This window comes from Diceros bicornis, chromosome 17 (genome assembly GCF_020826845.1).
Source record: "Diceros bicornis minor isolate mBicDic1 chromosome 17, mDicBic1.mat.cur, whole genome shotgun sequence".
Classification (NCBI taxonomy): domain Eukaryota; kingdom Metazoa; phylum Chordata; class Mammalia; order Perissodactyla; family Rhinocerotidae; genus Diceros; species Diceros bicornis.
The window spans coordinates 22,887,115-22,907,503 of NC_080756.1; the positions used below are offsets into that span (position 1 = coordinate 22,887,115).

The following is a 20,389-nucleotide window of genomic DNA, read 5'->3' on the forward strand; positions in this document are numbered from 1 at the left end:
AATGACAGGTGTTTCATTTGTACCCCTTCCCCAAATGTTTATTTTTTTCCCTTTATGTCAAGTTGAGGTTTGACATCCACAAACCTGGAGGAAGTTTAGAGTCACCAACCTGAGAGACCCTTTTACAGACCTCAAAATGAAGATCAACCTGTATTCCTGCATGTAGGACAGATCCAATAAGAGCAACCTTGACTAATGAAGAAACTTAATGGTCAAAAATACTAGTACTAATAATAATAACCAACTCACTCACACCAAGACTTTCTCTGTTATTGGGGACCCAGGAAGGAAGCGCAGGGGCTCGCAGCTCCCAGGCTTCCCTCTTGAGGGACAGCTGGACAACTCAGCCCCACCTGGGAGGATGCTTTTGTTTACATCTCAGGTTGCCGCCTGGCGATTGGCGGCTGGGCTCGAAGGGAGGGTCCGCAGGAAACGCGACACTGGGGATGCCGCCCCCTATCATACGATGGAAATTTCCACTCTTTAGGAAGGCGAAAAGAAAAGAAAGAAGGGTCCCTCTATCCACCCTTTTCCGATACTTCCCCTGGATCCTAATCGGAAGAGAGTAGAAAAAGAGGCAGGTGAGTGGAGCTTTGTATATTTTCTGTTGGACTTTAGAGACGTGTCAATGTGCAAACTTGTGGCTGGATCCCAGCCGGGCTGGGTGTTTGTGTGTGTGTGTGTGCCCGCACGGGGACACTCACACGTGTGCAGCCCAGTCCCTCAACCGTCTGGGGCTTAGGTTAGGCGTTGCTGCTGGTCATACCTTGTTGATGGTCCCTATTTATTCTTTCCGTTTTCTAGAGGATCGCACTTTGCGTGGGTTATTGCAGGCTAATGACCAGGTTGACTAGAAATTAAGTAAACCAGAGCACTCGCAGGGAAAGGAGACCGGCTGGGCAGGCTCATGTGTGACTCCGTTTGCAAGGAAAGGTGGCTATGCCAAGGCAGCCTATTCCCGGGGGGCAGAAGGGGGGTGGCTGGGGCGTGGGGCACCCCCGCCCGCGGCCCCGGGATTCCCTCGGCGCTTGGATTTCGAGTTGGGTGTACTGGGACCGCTTCCACCGCCGTGGCGGCGCCGCCTGCCTGGTGGAGGGGACCCGACCTCGCTGCGGGAGCTGGCTCTGCGTCACCTCGAGATCCTGCTGGCAAGGTGTTACCCGAGTCGCGGGACCCAGGCCGGGCGGGGAGACTGGGTGCAGCACTCAAAATAGAGCGGTCGTCCTTGACAGCTGGGCAGCCCGGGAGGCCAGCGCAGTTCCCCGGGTCGGAGGCTCTGCCCGGGGATCCCCCGGGGAGTCTCCTGTAGGGAAGAGGCAGGCGAGAGCAGTGCTGGGTCTGGGGGCCTCTGCTCCCGGCCGTGGGCGGGTTCGAACGCTGAGCCCGGGTCCCGAGGGAGGCGTCCGGCGCTGTCGGACTGAGAAGCCTGGGGCGCGCTGGAAAGAAGGGAGGGACGGTGCAGAAATACGGAGCGGGAAAAGCGAGTGGCGTCCAGGGAAAGGAGAGAGGGCGTCGGAGAAGAGGGGAGAAGCCCACGGAGGAGAGGAGAAGGGAAGAATGATAAAAGGCCAGACCTCAAGAGGGTGGGAGTGGGAGGGAAAATGGAGAGAAGAGAGAATGAAGGGAAGAGAGAAGGGAAAAGGGAGCCCGGACGCAGGGGATCCCTGGGAGGGTGAGCCGGGAGCACCCCGGAGTCCAGGAGAGAGAGCTGAACGCAGGGACCAGCCAGCCGTGCGCCGGGGGCAGCGAGCAGGGAGAGGTGCTTCGCCTGTCGCTGGCACAGGTGGGCGCTGCGCCCCCGGTCGGCGCGGGCTGGGGGTAAAGGCGAGGAGTGAGGGAACCCGTGAGTCCCCCAGCTCCTTTCAGTGATGCAGCAGGGAGAGGTGGAGAGAGTGTCCCTTCTGTGCGCGCCGGGACCAGCCCAGGGATGCGCGCCGAGCTGCTGACTTGGTTGGAGGGAAGGGGATGAACTAAGTTGGGAACCCAGGCGCGGGAGACTTGGTCGCTAGTGTGCCAGGGCGTGATCAGGGGAGTGAGGGGGTAGCGGTTGGGGGCCTTGAGAGACGGCGAGGGCCGGGAGATCCCGGGCCGCAGTCCTCCGCGGACCCTTTAGATACCTGGGCCTGGTTTCACTGGAGGAGGACCGGTTGGCTCTTGATATGTATTTCTCAATGTGAAAAGTGCATCTCTACCTGTCTCAGGGGGATCTGAGATCCTGAGAAAAGAGATGAAGGAAGTAGCGGGGCCCTGGAGGTGTAAGCGGACCCTGGCTGCCCTCTTCCCACCGCAGCCCCCTCCCCCGAGGCTCGCGGACCTGCTTTCTTTGTTATCCATTGGGAGCTGCACAGCTTCTCACCCTTAAGGAGAGGAGGCAGCGGACTTCACCGTGGATGGCCTGTTTCCCAATTTCCTGGTTTCCTATATCCATGTTTTTTTGCTTCCAGGCAGCGCAGACATAATCATGATGACTGAGTTGTCTTATGTTGTAAAGAGAGCATCCTACACCTAGATCACAATTTCCAGGGCCTGGTAACTAGGGCTACAGCTTCCATGTGTTTCAACTTTGGTTATTGCCTTTTATAGACCTTAACTTTTTTGTGGGGCTGGGGTGGGGAAATTAGTCCTCTCTCTCTCATTTTTTTTTTTTTTGTCCCCACCCCAAACAAGTCCCTAATGAGTCGGTGATATTAGTGGACTCTCCCATACAGAACACAAGAAATGGTTGAGTGTGTGTGATGTACTCTCTCAAATTCTAAAAAATCAATCTACAGAAAATCTGTGTTCTGGGTAGAAGTTTGTGACAGAGACACTAAAGAGAATATCTGATCTTCCCAAATTACTGAATACCATGTGTTCAGAGTCAGGAAGATTTTTGGGCTAATTTTATCACAAAACATCAAAAAGCAGGAAGACTGGCAAAGGGGATACATAACTTTCGAGGCTGCAGGGATAGGAGCTCTTCTGCCAGAGTTCGCAGGAGGCTAGCGTCTACTAGATTAATGATAATAATGGCTCACCCATACATATTAATTATTATATTCCTTATGTGTTACTAAGCTCTTCTTTTATGTTATTTGACCCTCATAACAACCTTATGAGAGAGATTCTATTATGATACCCATTTTATAGATCAGGAAATGAAGACACACAGTATGGGGACACAGAACATCTTTGGAAAATTCTATTTGGACATTCATTATTCTTCAATGTAAATGAACAGTTCTCTTTCACTTTGCACTTTTTCACGGGCAGAACTGCACAGGTGACTTCTAGGGACCCAAAGCTGACTTCTTGATCTACTACAGACTAATCCTATCCAAAGACATGATCATGCAGCTCAAGACTGAATCTTTGCAGCCCCAGGACTGGATTTTTTTAATAAGTGACATTTGAAAAATGCATAGTATAACTATGGTTACTATCAGATTATCAAACGCTGAGGGCAGGCATAATAAATATAGCACCATGTGGACTTCTGCGTTAAATGTTTTTCTTCTTCTATGTCATTGTCTTTGTTCATTTCTGCAGTGTTTTTCAGGTACCTATTCCGTTTTTTCCCCCTTACCCTTTGTACTGACTCATTATTATTTTCTAACTATTTTTAAAAACTTAAACTCCTTTTTTTTTTTTACTTTTTACATATCAAAGCAATGAATTCTATAAAAATCAAAGGTTTAATGGGTTTTAATCACTAGTTACATATTTTTAATATATATCAAAATAATAATAGAGTTTTTTAAAATGCACTTCCATGGATCACCTGAAATCATCTGGCGTGCCACCACCGCCCTGATGACATCTTGTAGGAAGGGTGAGGGGTGGGAGTAGGGAAGAGACAAAGGAAAGGAAAGGAGGACTCTCGAAGCCAGCCTTTGACCTAAGCCCTTTACATATGTGAATCACATTTCATCATCACACAGTTCTCCATACCATGGGTGTTTGTTAGCTCCATTTTACAGAGCAGGAAATTGAAGCTCAGAGAAATTAAGGAAAGAGCCAAGGGTCACACAGCTAGGAAGTGACAGTCCCTCTTACGCCCAAGTTCTTCCTTCCAGTAAAGACAGCAGTAAGATCAACACTACTGGGAGAACAAAAACTTAAGGAAAGAAGAGACTTAGAAAGATGTTACACAACAAAGAAGGAAGCGAGAGATAGGAGAACGGAAAAAACCAAATCACTTTCATGGGACTGCTAATCTTCCTCTGGACTTCCTTCACTATTTTTGTAATGACCTAATTCCATTCATTCATTCCACAAACCATCATTGAGTATTACTATCTTCCAGGAACCGTGTTAGGGAATTTCTTTTATGCCTGTCTCCCTAACACCTACCACTGTCCTGGGCAAAGACTAGGTGCTCAAGAAATGTTTGTTGAATAAATGAATTAGTCTAGTGGGGGGAAGAATAAATAAGCAAACAGTTGCATTAACAGCATGTTAAGGGCCAGGGAAAGATCAGATTTGAACGCTCTGCCACTGAACCTGGCTTAGGAAAGGGGTCAGAGAACATTTCAAGACCAGGTGATGCCTGAGCTGGGTTTTGAAGCAGAAATAAATGTTAGCCAGGCAAAGAAGTGGAGGAAGTGGGAGAGAATTCTCAACAGAAAGACCAGCCTGAACCGAGAAAGGAGAAGGTGGGAGCCACTTGGGAATTTAAGAGTTCAGTTCTGGGAAGTGGGGAATGCTAGGGGAGGGGCTGGGAGGGAGGTGTGGTCTAGAAGGTAGACGAGGCGGAAGACGTGGTCTGGGAGGTTCTTGCACATTCTCTCTGCAAGTGTCCCATAGCTCTCTGCCCCTCCCTTGGATTTTGGAAGTGAACTGTGGACAAAATGACTGAATACAGGAATTAGCGATTCATTTTATTATTTTATCGTTTTATTATGGCCCTATAATAGAGAACTATAGTTTTTTAGATTCCTTATAATGTTAGTGTTTTAAAATCCAAGCTCAAATGGAAGGACGAGACTCTGTTGTCCCCTGTATGGGAAAACCAAATTATGTTTCTTGTTCTCAAGGGGATAGCTTATTTTAGCATAGATACAACCCACATAGTCGTGAAGAAGACTTCCAAACAAATGCTGGTGGTGGGAGAGGGTTCTCTCTTTATCTTAGTTTTTATTGGTTTTATTTTTTATTTTACTATATTATAAGGAGTCAGGAAATAAAAATGTATTTTCAAAAAATAAGGTGAGTTGGGGGAATGAACTGTCCCTCCTATCTCCAAAGTAGATATTTACGCCAGTTAAGATTTTGGCTTTTGATAATAGACTTTGAAAACTTAACTCCCCATGTTTCTTCTTTCTTTAGGAATCTTTTATACCAACTTTTCATTCCAGGATCAGAGGTCTGCATGCCTCTCCACCATTTCCACACTTGTAAAATACTCTTACTCATACTGTTATGAGGAAGGGAATTCAAAGGGTAAATGGAATCTACAAAGAATCTAAAACCTAATTTCCGTTCATACATTAAATCCACGACTTTTTAGCATTATATCTTTGGGCAAGTTTCTTAATCTTTCTGACCTTCAGTCTCTTCACCTATAAAATCAGGATCATAGTAGCATCTACCTCCTGAGATTGTTATGAGGATTAAATGAGTTAACACAGGTAAAATGCTTAGACTAATGCCTGATACAGAGTAAGCGCTCAATATGTGATAGCTGTTATTATTATGATTATCTGCCACGCAAAGCATTGTTAGAAATATTAACAAATGTCTATACTAAATGTTCTTTGACAATGTGTTTTCCTCTCACTGTCGTAATTAAAATGAAGGAAATAGAAGAGAGAAAATGAAGAAAAGACTAAGTATGTAACACTGATGCAGGACTGGCCAGCCCAGAATAACTTCATTCCCTGCGTAATAAGATTGAAAAGTTCATTATTTCCTGTTGGCTATTGGCCCCTATTACTCCTGATAAAACTAGTGTGTATCCATCATTAAAATGAACAGCAGCTCCAGTTCCCTTGTTTTCTCTCATTTTCGTGTCTTTTGGTCACTGCTGTTGCCCTGGTGCCTCACGTAGTGCCTGGCATATGCAGACACTCATGCATGTTTGTTGAATGAATGAAGGAAAACCTGCATCTTTCTCTTTTTTTTAACAGGATTTATTCTTCAACTGAACACTTTTTCATTGCAATATTAAAGGCTTTTGCAAAGTGAATTTGTTCATTGTTGATAGTCAATATAAGTATTTTCAAATTAAATTTAAATTATTTATTCAGTGTACATTGATGCCTGTGATTAAGTATGCAGGCTTGTGCGTCAGGCTGTGTGGATAGGAAGCCGAGTGCCATCAGAGTTGAGCTATCTGGATTCAGATCTTGGCTTTATCATTTGGACTCCCTGGGTTCAAATTTTGGCCCTCCCACTTTCTACCTCAGTGACCTTGAGCAAGTCATTTAACCTGACTGCTTCATTCTCTTCATCTGTGAAATGAGGGAAATAGTTCCTACTTCATAAAGATTTTATGAGGATTCAATGAGTTAATATGTGTAAAGTATTTAGAACCATAATTGGCACTTTGTAAGCATTAGAGGTGTTTGTTAAATTAAACAGCTAAAAGAAACCCTGGTTTTCCAATTAGATATAATAATAGTACCTACCTGATAGAATTGGTTCGATGATACTGCCTGGCACATAAGAAACACTCAAAAAAATGTTACTATTACTATTGCAATTATTGCACATCTTTATTTCTTTTTCTGCTGTGAGCAGTAAAGGCCCTGGCTTAGCCTTTCCGTTTTTTGGTCCACTGAAAGTCTTGTTGATTCTAACTTCCCTTTCACTCCTAACTTTTTCTCCCCACACTATGTTTGCCTTATCATTTTGCCTTGCGTCATTCGTGCCTTTTACACTACATACTCCTCAGGACAAGGACTTTGTTCTTTGTTTTGGCATAATTTTATAACACTGGGTACACTCAGGGTACTATAAAAATGTTAAAGAAGCAAAAGAAAAAAAAGATGTAATTCACCAAGAGGCGGCTTAGGCTGACAGCTGGTGAGGCTGCTGTTCTCTTTGCAGTGTTGGTACTGGGGCAGGCCGCCCAGCAGCATCTCCCACGGTGGCTGGTGGCTAGTGGCTCGTGGCTCGCGGCTCGCGGGTGACGCGCGGGTCCTGGGTGGTCGCCGGGGCGCGAGGAGCATGAGCTGGGTGGTGGCTCGCAGGAAGGACCTCGGGAAGCCGCTGCCTCGGGACACCGCACTGCTTACAGGTTTGCCTGCTTTGCTCCGACTTTGCTAGAGAGGCCCCGCGTGGGAGTGAGATGAACTTGGAAGGACAAGTATTAAAGAACTGAAAAAGAAAGGAGAGGGAGGAATTCATTAAGGAGAGAGGCTGTGGTGGCCCTTGCTATTTTAAGAAACATTTCCTACGTGTTACCTGGGGCTACACATGCTATGGTCTTGTTTCCTGGAATTTTTCCAAACGGGAGGAATGTGGTACATGCATGCAGAATGTACTTGTAACCTTTAGGACCAAACCGCCCTTGATTGTTAAAGTGATCTAACTGGAAGGGTTTGTGTTTCCAGTCTTGCTTTGTGAACGCCTGAAAAGCAATCAAATGGTTCAGAGCGCTACATAAATGGAGCGATTTTATTATAGTCCTGAGAACACATTTCATCACTATTTTATTCCTTCTTGTTTTTGGAAGCAATTCTTTAGTAACAGCACATTTTTAAAAAATGTCTGACGCTTTTTTGGCATGTGTCACTCTGCTATATTTATACTTGCTCTGCAGAGGAGTCCATATGGTTGGTTGACTTACATATAAATTTTTTGTTTGGAAGTAATTATAGATTCACAGGAAGTTGTAAAGGTGACATAGAGAGGCCCCATATCTCTGTCACCTAGTTTCCTCCCAATGGTTACGTGGGACCTGATTTTCTTAGGATATCAAAACCAGGAAGTTGGCATTGGTACAATATGTGTGTATCATTTCTATGTCACTTTATCACATGCATAGATTTGTGCAAACATTGCCACAACCAAGATACAAAACTTCCATTGCTACAAAGCTCTCCTTTGTACTATTCCTTTATAATTACACCCACCTCCTTCTCCCTACTCCTGGCAACCAGACGTTTTCCATCTCTATATTTTTCTCCTTTTGAGAATGTTACATAAATAGAATCGTACTATATGTGATCTTTTTGAGACTGATTTTTTTCATTCAGCATAATGCTCTTGAGATCCATTTGAGTTGTATCAATAGTTTGATCCTTTTTGTTGCTGAGTAATATTTCAGTTGCTTGACTATATTTAGTGGTATGTTTTTTCCTCTCTGTTGATAGACTTATTTAGAACTTCAGTTGGATTAAAGAGATACTGAGAATGCCTGGTGAGGTGAAAAGTGTGAGGACAAAATTTGAATAAATTTTTCTGTTCAAAATGACATTTGTGTGTGATAGATCAAAAGGATGGATAAACTACATCATCATTTAAGACAGAGGCCACTGGAAGATTGGAAGAGAGAAAAAGAATAGGGTAGAGAAAAGTGTGTATTTAGACAATAAAGTATAAAATTGGGCACCTTTTAAAATTTCCACACCCATATGATAATCTATCCCGTGATTTTTGCCTTTAATTAAGACAACTCAGATTTCTTGAAACTAATAAAAACAATGCCTCTGCAATAGGGAATTCCCTGCCAGTCTCTGCTCAGTCACATAGCTGATAACTCAGGGACAGAGGCATGGCTGGAAATGACAGCAAGTGGCTGTTCAGTTTGACAGGGTCACCCAGAGTCAAAACAGCATCTTTGGGCACAAGGCAACCGTCAACTCTCAAGAGATTGTCAGTTTTATACTACTCTGGCATTCACCCCACCTGCTGGGGGGAGGAGCCTCTCCAAGACATTGCTTAAGTCAGGTTTGATTTAAAATGAAGATGTTATCTTTCACCTGAATGCCCACCAGCATGGGGAACCTGGGCACTGGCAGCTGTAAGAAGCTAAGGGAAGTGCATCACTTCTCAATACTCCCTAGAGGAGTTAGGAGCATCCTTCCCTTCAGCCAGCACCTATGGGAGAGCTCTCCCCCCACCCCTCTCCACCCCCCAAGGGGAGGAGAGAACAAAATATCCACTACTCTCTGAAGGTGTAAATACCCCTTTGAGTTTTTAGAATATCACATTTTGGCTTTCAGAGACATATTGTCAATTCACAAAATAACACAAACTATCAGTCCAGAGCCCTGACTAGACCCGAGTCTAACTGAGGGTGCTGCCCTGAGTCTCCATTCTAATGATTTCTGTTACCAGAAAAATATTCCTTTTCCCAAACCCTGCAGGAGGGTGGAGGGCAGGTAGGAGATGCTGGTTTCAAAGCCTAAACATACGAAAGACCGTCATAACTAAAATAACTTATAGCTCTTTTTATAGGCAAATCTGCTTTACTGAATCTTTGGAAACGGAATAGAATCGTTTGTGCTGTCTTTGTGATTTATTTTATTTTGTGTAAACGTTAGCTACCTCATGTCACTTTGCAGGCTGTTCTTCTGGGTCTCATCTCCTGTGCGTGGACCATAGGGTCCCACAGTGTGTGGGAGCGCAGGTAACTCAGGCCTGTAATCTGGAGGGAGAGAACACTTCTCTGTACATCGGGAGACTGAACAAAAGGCCCACTGGACTTTGTTTCCCTCTCTTACATTGTGCTGTTTACTTATTTGACTAATGATGACAGTCCTTAGGGGGTGTGACATGAAATGTAAACGCAGAGACTACGGTTCCCAACATTGCAGGCATTGTTTTTTTTAAGGGGTGATGGGAGGGTTTGTTTTTTAAACTTTGTCTTTACGGAGAAGAACTAGAGCTTCTCTGAAGAAAAAATAAGATAGAAATGCCTCATGTACTATATCAATGTAGACAAAAAGCAAGCATTCACTGTACAATTACTCTCGAACAATTTTGTAATACTATAGCAGTATCTACACTTTGAAGAATGAAACCAAATACGATGCTTACATTATTTTTTTATACCAGAATTTCATAAAGTACAAACTCCTTAACCTGGCAGTCAGGGTCAACCTCAGCCAGGCTCTTCTCCTGCCTGGAACCCCCTCCCCTCTCTGCCGTCACACCGTTCTTCTTCCATGAACCTGTTCTATTTGCGCCAGCTCCCATGCTGAGCTCTCCAGTTCAGTCCCAAGTCTGGAAGACTGGGATCCTGTTAGGAATAGTGTCCGACACAAAATAGGTACCCAATGGTAGTGGAACGTCATTAGGAGCCAGGCTCTGCTGTCAGACGTGGGGTTGAGTCCTGGCTCAGCCACTCCTTCACCAGCTTTGGTCTTTGGGTAAGTTACTCCATCTTTCTGAGCATCAGTTGCCTCCCTTGCAAGATGAGGATAATAATAACACCTACCCCAAAGGCGAGGGTATCACTGATTTGATACATGTGAAGTGCTTGGCACTGCGCTAGGCTACCACGAATATGATTATTGCTAATGAGGACTTCAGTAAACGAGATTTCAGACTTTACAAAATTAACAGGATTATGGTCTGAGTGGAGGATGCAAACCACAAAAGTTGAATGTTTAGGCTTCTCTGTGTCTGTCAACCCTAATGCTGCCATAAGACGGGACAGGGTCCCTCTATGCCTATCAACCAAGAGGAAAGAATCCCCAGTTGCCCACCCACTGAGACTGGACACAAAGAGGTTGAAACAGAATGAGTCTTCCCTTCTCAGATCTAATAGATATATGTGTGGTTTGGCACAGAGTTTATTTTTGGCAAGAGGTAATCAAATGATGGAAGAATTTCTATGAAGAAGGGAACAAATGCTAGACATTAGCTTCAAAGAGTAATAAAAATAGTCTCATGATGAGTCATCTATCCTTGAAGCTATTTACAAACACAAGCTGGAACCATAGAAAAGTGAAAATTTCAATGAGTTAACTGGTTGTTTGAGCTACATGATGTAAACTATTAGGTTTTCTGATATTCCTCTACAAATTGGTTGATGTTTCACTGAAGCATGGCTTCAATCAAATCAAGGGCATAACCATTAGCACTTTTTTTGGTTACACTGATGTCTAAGCAAACCTCTTTCGTGTTTTGCGTTACAGATCTAAATATGATGTGTTTAGACCATAGCATGCAATTATAAACAGAACAGAAAATAATTTAAATAAATAGCAAGGCACATTGGATTTGGGAGAACAGATGCAGTCACATGCAGATTCTGATTTTATCCTGCTCCTGGGGCCATATCTTACATAATTACTCTTTGTTAAGGAATTGGAATTCTGTGTGTACAAGTGTTTTTCAAAATAACACCCCCCTCCCAAAAGACGTTCTCAAAAGTTGGGTGAGGTGCACACGTGCACATGGATATGCATAAATTTCACAGGCACAAAAGAGGAAAATTCTGCTCAGAAGTCTCACTTGTCTAACTAAAGATATGGAAAAACTCTTTGTTGCATGATTAGAGAATGCAATGTTTTGGTTAAGAGGAAATTATACCCGCCATGGATTGTCAATTTTTAAAGAATTAGAAGACAGCAAGATCCATTTTAAAACCAAAATTCTATTGAACATAATTTAATCTTTCAATGTTTCAGAATGCCATAGGCTACCATTGTTAACTTCACCTATAACGGAAAAACTCAAAAGTGCTAGTTAATAGAAATTTCTGTTTGGTTGAAGGAATTTATAGTATCTTCCTTCTGCTTGCAAATTTTTGGGAAGAATATCAGGAAAAATATAGGTAGTCGTTCTAAACCAGAAAAATTAAACCTTTTTAATATGGAAAATTTCTAACATTTCCCAAAGTAGAGAATAGTATGATGACACCCCATCTTTACCCAGCTTCAACAGCTGTCAATACTTGTTTGTTGCTTTTCATCTATACCCACACTTTTCCTTCCTGCTACTCCCACTACAATCATTACTAGATTATTTCCAAGCAAATCCAAGTCATCATATAATTTGATCCATATGTGATTCAGTATGTATCTCAAAAAAATAAAAGTCTTTAAGAATAACTAAAATATTATCACACCTTAAATAAACCAACATTTCCTTAATATTATCAAGTATCCAGGCAGTATCCAAATATCTCTGATTGTCTCTCTTTTTTCTTTTACTGTTAGTTTGTTTGAAGCCAAATCCAGAGTTCACACACATTGGTTGATATGTCTCTTAAGTCTGTTTTAATCCATAGGTTCAACCACTTCTCATCTCTTTTTTTCCCCTTGAAATTTATTTGATGACGAAACCCAGTCATTTGTCCTATAGAATTTCCTATATTCTGAATTTTGTTGATTTACATGACTGTCATCCTCAAACTCCAATATTCTGCCTTCTTCAATCCAACCCTCATAAAATTGCTTCTCTTTTAAAAAAAATTGCACCTTCTTGTCATTTCTTTGCCTGTTTCCTTGAGAATCTTCCAGCCTACATTTTGCCCAGTTTTGCTCAAATATCTTTCCTCTTAACACCCGTGGTTTACCTAACACTACTTCCTGATAGAACCTGGCTGACCTATGGTGCCCTTTCAATCAGGTTTCAAAGTATGCACTGGTCTACTCACCCCGGTGCTTACACAACTTTCTCTAAGATTGCAAGACATCACCAGTAAACAAGAAGGGTTGTTTTGATTTAAAAAATTGTGCCACATGACTACTTTTTTTTTTTCATGAGGGAGATTGGCCATGAGCTAACAGCTATTGCCAATATTCCTCTTTTTGCTGAGGAAGATTGGTCCTGGGCTAACATGCGTGCCCATCTTCCTCCATTTTGTATATGGGACGCCGCCACAGCATGGCTTGAGGAGCGGTGTGCGAGTCTGTGCCCGGAATCCAAACCTGCAAACCCCAGGTCACTGAAGCAGAGTGTGCAAACTTAACCACAACACCACCGGGCCAGCCCCCAACATGACTATTTTTTAAAAAGTACTTCTCTATTACTCATATACACAGATATATTTAATAGGAAATTATATATTTGGGCTTTGTTTTAAAATAGCAGGGTGAGAGAGTGGTGGTTTAGATGTAATAAGATTGGCCATGGTTGATAATTGTTGAAGCCCGATAATGCATATGTGAGGTTTCACTATATTATTCCATCTACATTTGTATAAACTTGAAATTTTCCATAATAAGAATTAAAAATGAAATTCACTATATTAGCTAAGCTAAGGAATGAAGCATTTCATTTGGGGGCCTATATATTGTAACATTTTTGCCAAAGGTCACCAAAAAATCATTTCTAAGGTAAAATGCAGTTGCTTTTCTTGTTCTGCAAGTATGGTTTGCCTAAAAACAAGTCAGTTTTAAAGTAAAAAAAATCAGCAGATAAATAATATTTAAATAAAATAGGGAAATGGTTTGGAATGATTGAAAATGTGAGTCATGCTGAGGTGCTTCATAGGTTGGCTGATATATCTAAGCTGTCTTTCTTAAGACTCTAGTGTGGCAGAACTCCTTGACATGCCTCTGTAGGTACCAAGAGCTGACAAAAGACGCATGGAAGAAGAAGCAACACAAGCCGTTTGATTACCTCATAAGAAAAGATGCTCAGATGGATTATGAAGGTCTCACTTACAAGCTTTCTGGGCTACTCTGCTAGACGAGCATGCAGTCCTGTTTTCCAATGTGCAAGTCAAAAGCAAACCTTTCCAAAACCTTTCAGCTTTTAACTTGAGTCTGATTTCTCTTTATTTTGTTTAACTGTTGAAAAGATAACAGAATTTAATACCTACTAGCCATATATACTAGAAAATACTTTTTAAAGGACATTTAGCCTTTATTAATAACAATTTCCTATTACTTCATTAGTATTATATTTAATTAATTTATTTACTAGTAATTAATTTTAACTGTATTCAGCTATGCAATAGCAAAATTTAAGATTCTAGAAACATTTTAGTGAGCAAAAAGTGAGAAGTTGAAATTTATTATTACCAATTTAAATATGTAATAATCTCATTGGTGATGTTTTTACTTTTATGAGTATAAAAATATCTTACTGATTCATGCAGGCTTAGCCCCAACTGCGTAAATCATATCTTCTTTGTAAGCTATTAAGTTACTCAACCTGGAATTCTTCTGTCATGGACTTTTCAGGAATTTGATCCTCTCAACGGGTGAAAGGTTATTCTATCCCCAGATCCCCCAATCCCTCGGAGCTGTTACTTCCTACATAGTCACTCTTTAAAAATTTTGATCAGAATTGAAGTAAAAAGCCAGTTGGTTCCCCTTTGTAATTCTTTCAATAAAACTAATGTTATATATGTATATATTTCTGAGTTTCTAGATTTGTGAATATTTTAAGTTTTGCAAGAAATTTAGAAAAATAATTCAATAGCCCATGTGAGTACATTTTTTTTACTCCTCTATTCTCCACCAAAATTAACAAATGAGGGCAGCACACTTTTGAATAGTGACAGTAAGGAGATAGTCAAGTGTGATGAGTTTCAAATTCCATGCAATGTAAGCCCCAAATATATCAATTATTGAGGCCAAAAGAAGGCCCAATCACCCGTCCTTCTGTCAGTAAAGCACAAATCATTTTCTCACAATAAAAATAGAAGAAATGTTTATACACGTTCTTTAGAAATAGGTATAGAGTAGTTCTTTTTCAGGTTCTTCAAGGTTCACTTTTAACAAATAAACTTCAAGCATATGTAGAGAATATCAAGCAAAATAATAACAAGGCATTACATTTACATATCATGTTTTCATAAACTAATAGTCATCAACTTCAATTCTTATGTGGCTATGGTTGTGTCTTTTTTGCTGGAGTCACTGTTGTGTATCCAAATACATTACACTTTTAGGATTCCTTAATCTTAAAAAATTCCTTAAATATAATAATAGTAATAAGTACTCAGAACTATTCTAAGTATTTAGAAATATTCTTGTCTCATATGAAAATGTTATTACTATACTCACACATTTCCATTTTGCAGAATATCTAATCTGTACCTGTACAACTAACATATTTCTGTATGTTTCTTTAAAAAAAAAAGTTCTCCTTATCTTAGAAACACGTATATGCTTTGTGTTGCAGTGGTTGCTATGGCAAGTCTGTATATTTTTTTAAATACCAGACCAGAGTAAACAGACATTGCAGCAGACTGAGGCAGTGCTGGAGGCATTAAGACCTCAGCATTTCTGTTATAAATATATATTTTTCAGAATTTCCTACATGTGAAAAGTTAACTCCATAACAAGTTAACACAAGGCAACGGATGCTAATGCCCAAGTAGCTGAATATTTTAAGTGGCCCACTAATGGAAGCTGTTTCTCCTGGGATCTGTGAATATTGCAAAGAACAGAAGTTTGGGGACCATTTCTGGAACGTTTGCCGGTAGGCCTAGGAATTAAATTTGCCATCTGGTTTTCAGCCGAGAATACAGAATGGAATTGAGATTTTGAATTGAGATTTAGTTAATGCATGATTCTTTGAATCAAAAATCATCTACTGTAGAAGAGTAGGTTCTCATAAAAATATTAAGTACCTAGGCAATTTTATGTGGCTCTCTGATTTAAAAATGTACAACCAACAGCAACAATTAATATTTATTTAGTTCTTACTGTATCCATGGCCCTGTTCTAAGTTCTTTACACATATTTTCTCACTTGCAGAAAAGTAAAGAAAGAATACACACTCCTTCTTTAATAAGTTACTGTTCTATGCAAAAATAAAGAAGGAAGGAAGGAATAACGGGTTAAAAAATAAAGAGGCCTTAATTTACCAGTCTACTCAAGATATAAAACACAGGCCATCTCCACATGATTCGTGGAGCTAAAGAGAGAGGGCAAAATAGGAACTCTCTAAACACTTAGAATCCTTGAAAACTTATTTCCCCCCACCCGGATCTACTCAATACAAGCATACTGTCTCATGTACATCTTGTGTCAATTATTCTCAAGTCATTTCAGCAGTCACAACGTAGAATAACAAAGTGTGATTCCATGAGATCATGCAAAGCTTTGAAAGAAAATTGTTTTTTAAACACTTTAGGTGAAAATGCATGTGCCACAAAGCCCTGTGACCTCATCTATTTCTGCACAGTGAAAATGAATCTATATATACTCTCAAATATTCCTCATGGGTATATATAAACATTTGTGATAACGCATATAGAAACTGAGTACTTTTATGCTGAAATCCTAGGAAAAAAAGAATAAACAGAGCCTCAAATTTTTCGCGATAGCTGGAGTGATTTAGCTTATTGAGGTCATCATAAGGAGATTTCTCTGCTGAGAAAGCATCTAAAAATGTGTTTCATCTTTTTGCCACATATTCCTAAATCCTTATATTCGTGTAATAAAAATAAGCTATACTGGATATTAAAGAAATGTTTAAATAATGTTTCTTGTGACAAAAACATGACCAGAAAACACTGAGTAAAATCCTGGGAGGTCTTTCGACAACTCCCTGCAGCCTCATCTTGCTCCTGTTGATTCTTTCCATAATTGGGCATGAGAGTGATAAAAATCTTGTTTACTTAACGATTGCCCCAGGAAAACCAGCCTAGGTGACTACACATTGGACAATGAATAATTCAGCAGACTAGTTATTGCTGTTCTACCAGCAAATAGTGAGACAGATTTTTTTTTAAAGACTAAATTTACCTTATAAAAATTAAACTGGGTTGTTGAGACCATGAATCTCAGTAGTCTGAATAGGTACTAAGCCTAAAGACATCTATATTTATGTAACAAATATACTTCAATTTAGGAGGAAAACAGGAACGTATTCACTTCCGTATATATACACTCATGGGAAAATGGCTCAATATCTCAGCAACTGGAAGAACAACTGTTTGAAAGAGGGAGAAATGGAAAGCAAGTAAATGACCAGAGTGGACATGACTAGCTTGCATCAGCATTATACCCAGAGCACCTAATGGGTAAAAAAACTGACATATTTCTCAAATAGCATAAGAATATTTTATAAGAACACTAAAGATTTTTAAATAATGTTATTTTTAATTTCTATAAAGCTCTCTATTTGAAAACACCTGCATGTGTTTTTCCTCATTTCTCAATCTCAAAGAGTGAATCGAACTGGACCTAATAAAGGATTTGACACCACAGTCTTTGATTTTTTATTTTATTTTATTTTATTTTATTTTATTTTATTTTATTTTTTGTGAGGAAGATCAGCCCTGAGCTAACATCCATGCTAATCCCTCTCTTTTTGCTGAGGAAGACCGGCTCTGAGCTAACATCTATTGCCAATCCTCCTCATTTTCTTTCCCCAAAGCCCCAGTAGGTAGTTGTACATCACAGTTGCACATCCTTCTGGTTGCTGTATGTGGGACGCGGCCTCAGCATGGCCGGAGAAGTGGTGCATCGGTGCGCGCCGGGAATCCGAACCTGGGCCGCCAGTAGCAGAGTGCGCACACTTAACCGCTAAGCCACAGGGCCGGCCCGACACCGCAGTCTTTTAGACTTCAACTCAAATTCTAAGCAGTATTGTCCTGGTTAACCTCAATTAATGAGAAGTAGCATCTATGTGTGCTTGCAAGACTTCCTTGTATTTAAGAGATGTGAAGATGGAAGTTATGGAGTCCTGTTTGATCAAGAAGCTGCCTCGAAGAGAGCCAGTCTTCCATTCATGTCGCCAGCTGACCATGCACTGATTCATCAAGATTAAAGGGGTCTTACCTTTGAATCAACTGACTAGGATTAGACGACAACTGTGTGGCTGGCCAATTTCAGAATTAGTACTAAAATGCCCAGCAATCTCAAGTTCTGGAGTGTAAGCAAAAGGTAGGTCATTTACTTTGGCCTTTAGAAAATGTGTCTTGGCACATCTTTGGGTCTTCATATTTTGTCAATCTCACCAAAAAGAAAAGTAACCCAAAGCAAAGCCTAACCAAACCTCTAAAATCTACCAGGACATTTGCATGTTTAAACATTGGCTCTGAGGACAGGTTCAGGGGTAAATATGTACCATGGTGCTGTTCAGTTTCACTGGTTGGTTAATGTTAAACACGTATTGCAAACCGTGTCTTATTACGAGGTTGTTTTCTGAGATTCCACGGGTCAGGGTTAAAACCTGCCGTTTTCTGGCTTTTCGACAGTGCTAATCAATAGTTTAACAAATGAAATAATGGTCTGATAAACAGTGACAAGACACTTCCAAAGCAAAAGGTGTTGAAACGAATTGAATTGTATGATCAATTTTGTGACTGTCACATTGCCCTTATAAATGAATAGCAATAAAAATATATTTTATGTTTATAGTGCTTAAATATCCATTATCTCATTTAACCCTCACAGTAAGCTTGTATAATGGTTTTTATTAGACCCAGTTTTAAAGAGAAAACTGAGTTCCAGAATATTTACATGACCTTATCTGCTTATTCAACAAAGACTTACTAAGTAGGTACCATATTAGGTTTTGAAGTTAGAGACAATTCTTTAAATATACATATATAACAATACTTACATCATGTTTACTATGTGCCAGACACTCTTCTAAATGTTCTAGAAATATTAACTTAGGTAACCCTCATAACAGCAGTGTGAGGTAGGCACTATTATCTCCTTTTTACAGATGAGGAAACTGAGGCACGGAGATGACAAACAACTTGCTCAAAGTCAAAGCAGCTAATAAGTGACAGGACTTGGGCTTAAGTCTAGGCAGTCGAGCTCCAGAATCTATACCAGTTGACCCTGTGCTATGCTGAACAAGACACAGTGTCTGCTCCTGAGGACTACGAAGTCTAGAAGGGCAGATGTAGACAAATCTATTAGGATATCATATAAGCTCAACAGCAAAGCTTGTAGGAAGCAGAGACAGCACAGAGGAGGGAGGCATTTACTCCACTTTGTCTAAAGTCTCTTAGCTAGTAGGCAGCAGAATGGGGATCATATCTGAATCCTTGAATTTGAACTTCAGAATCAACAGGCTCTCCATTTCATAGGGCAGTCCCATATTTGATAAAAGAATTTGGAATTACAGTGAGAAAACAACAATGCCCTTATAGGAACATAGCATATGAAGCAAAGGATAAAAACTGAGCTTTGAATAGGAAAAAAAGCACTATGGTTCCTACTAGATACAAATGTAAAAATAGATACAGGTATACAGATCTCTGTCTTCATATATGTAACATACAATACATAATTTAATACATATGTAGATACCATCAGAACTCTTGTGTATATCAACTCAACCGTAAAGCTCCCCAGTTATTCTAAGGCTTGTGGTCACTCAGAGAAACACAGAGCCAGATGTTCGGAAGTAGAAGTAAAGCCTAAAGACGAGGACACAGTGATGAACATCGTTTGGGGTAAATTATAGATTTTCAGTGATTACTCCCTGATGGAATGATTGCTTGATTGACAGGTTAAAAACAGGAACAGGAGAGAAAAAAAAGACTAAAGACAACTAATTCATCATTTACCTTTCAACTTTGGTAAAAATTTGGATGAGGAGAATTAGTTAAGTTGAAATATTTAGAATCAGGATTTTAGGTCAATGTGTCAGAATTTTATGTCCAACATGTTTCTATTGGACAACCACTTCGCTATTTCTTTGACTGCTACATAAGTGTAGCTACCATCTATTTACATTTCTAAGTTTTGTAGTCCAAAGAGTGGCAAAAGGAGCTCCATGAGAAGAAAGAAGTAACTATTTTGCCAGTTTAAACTGTTGTCATGTTCATAAGTGTATTTTCGGCACATAGTAGATTCTCAATAAATGAATTGGTGAATTTCATTTGTTCCTCTCAGTCGTCCTGTTGTCACCCTAGGAATCATATACTTTTTATAAATGAGAAAATGAAGGCCCAGAGAGTTTACTGACTTGTTGGTACTTCCACAGCTAGTACATGTTGGAGTTAGAACTTGAACCCAAATCTTCAGAATCGAAATCCAATGCTAAATGCTTGTATAACAGAGGAGGAAGAACCTGTTCAGCCATTCAGACGTTTCAGGGTGTCAGAAGGCTTCTCTGGTAGATTAGAAAGGATGAAGAGGGCAATTTCAAGAAAAAATGAGCTCCTCTCAGCCTTCCTCTGAGAAAGCTAATGTTAAAAGTTTTAAGCAAGCTTCAAAGGAAATGCCATCAGCCTTTTCAAAAGTCGAGAAAAGGGCACAAGCAAAATTATTTGCATGAATATGATTCTTTTATGCATATGTAAAAATCAAATCATCCATCATTAAAAAGCAAGTTATCAGTCTTCCAATCACACTACACTAAACACTATAAAAAAAGAACTAGAGACTATAGATGCTTGCAAATTAAGACATTAATATTACTGGGTAAATTACTTATATAATTTACTTAAGCATCATCTTTACCAAGATGTATTTTAAAATATTTAAGATATCTAGGAAAGAATAGAGAGTCAAAATTTCTGTAGTTAAAATTCAATTTCTTTAAAACATGCAATTGGCTCCTTTCTCAAAATACCTCATGA

At 40.3% G+C, this 20,389-nt stretch overlaps 1 protein-coding gene and 1 pseudogene across 2 annotated transcripts in view; one reads left to right on the plus strand and one right to left on the minus strand.

Annotated features, from left to right (window-relative positions):
* LOC131415553 (protein FAM186A-like) overlaps positions 1–2,428 on the minus strand; it is a 182,709-nt pseudogene extending 180,281 nt beyond the window's left edge.
* SLC38A4 (solute carrier family 38 member 4) overlaps positions 482–20,389 on the plus strand; it is a 68,724-nt gene continuing 48,816 nt past the window's right edge. For both annotated transcript variants that reach the window (XM_058558437.1, XM_058558436.1), the window contains exon 1: positions 482–581. The gene's annotated coding sequence lies outside the window, so the exon portion shown is untranslated. The remainder of the gene's footprint in view (positions 582–20,389) is intronic.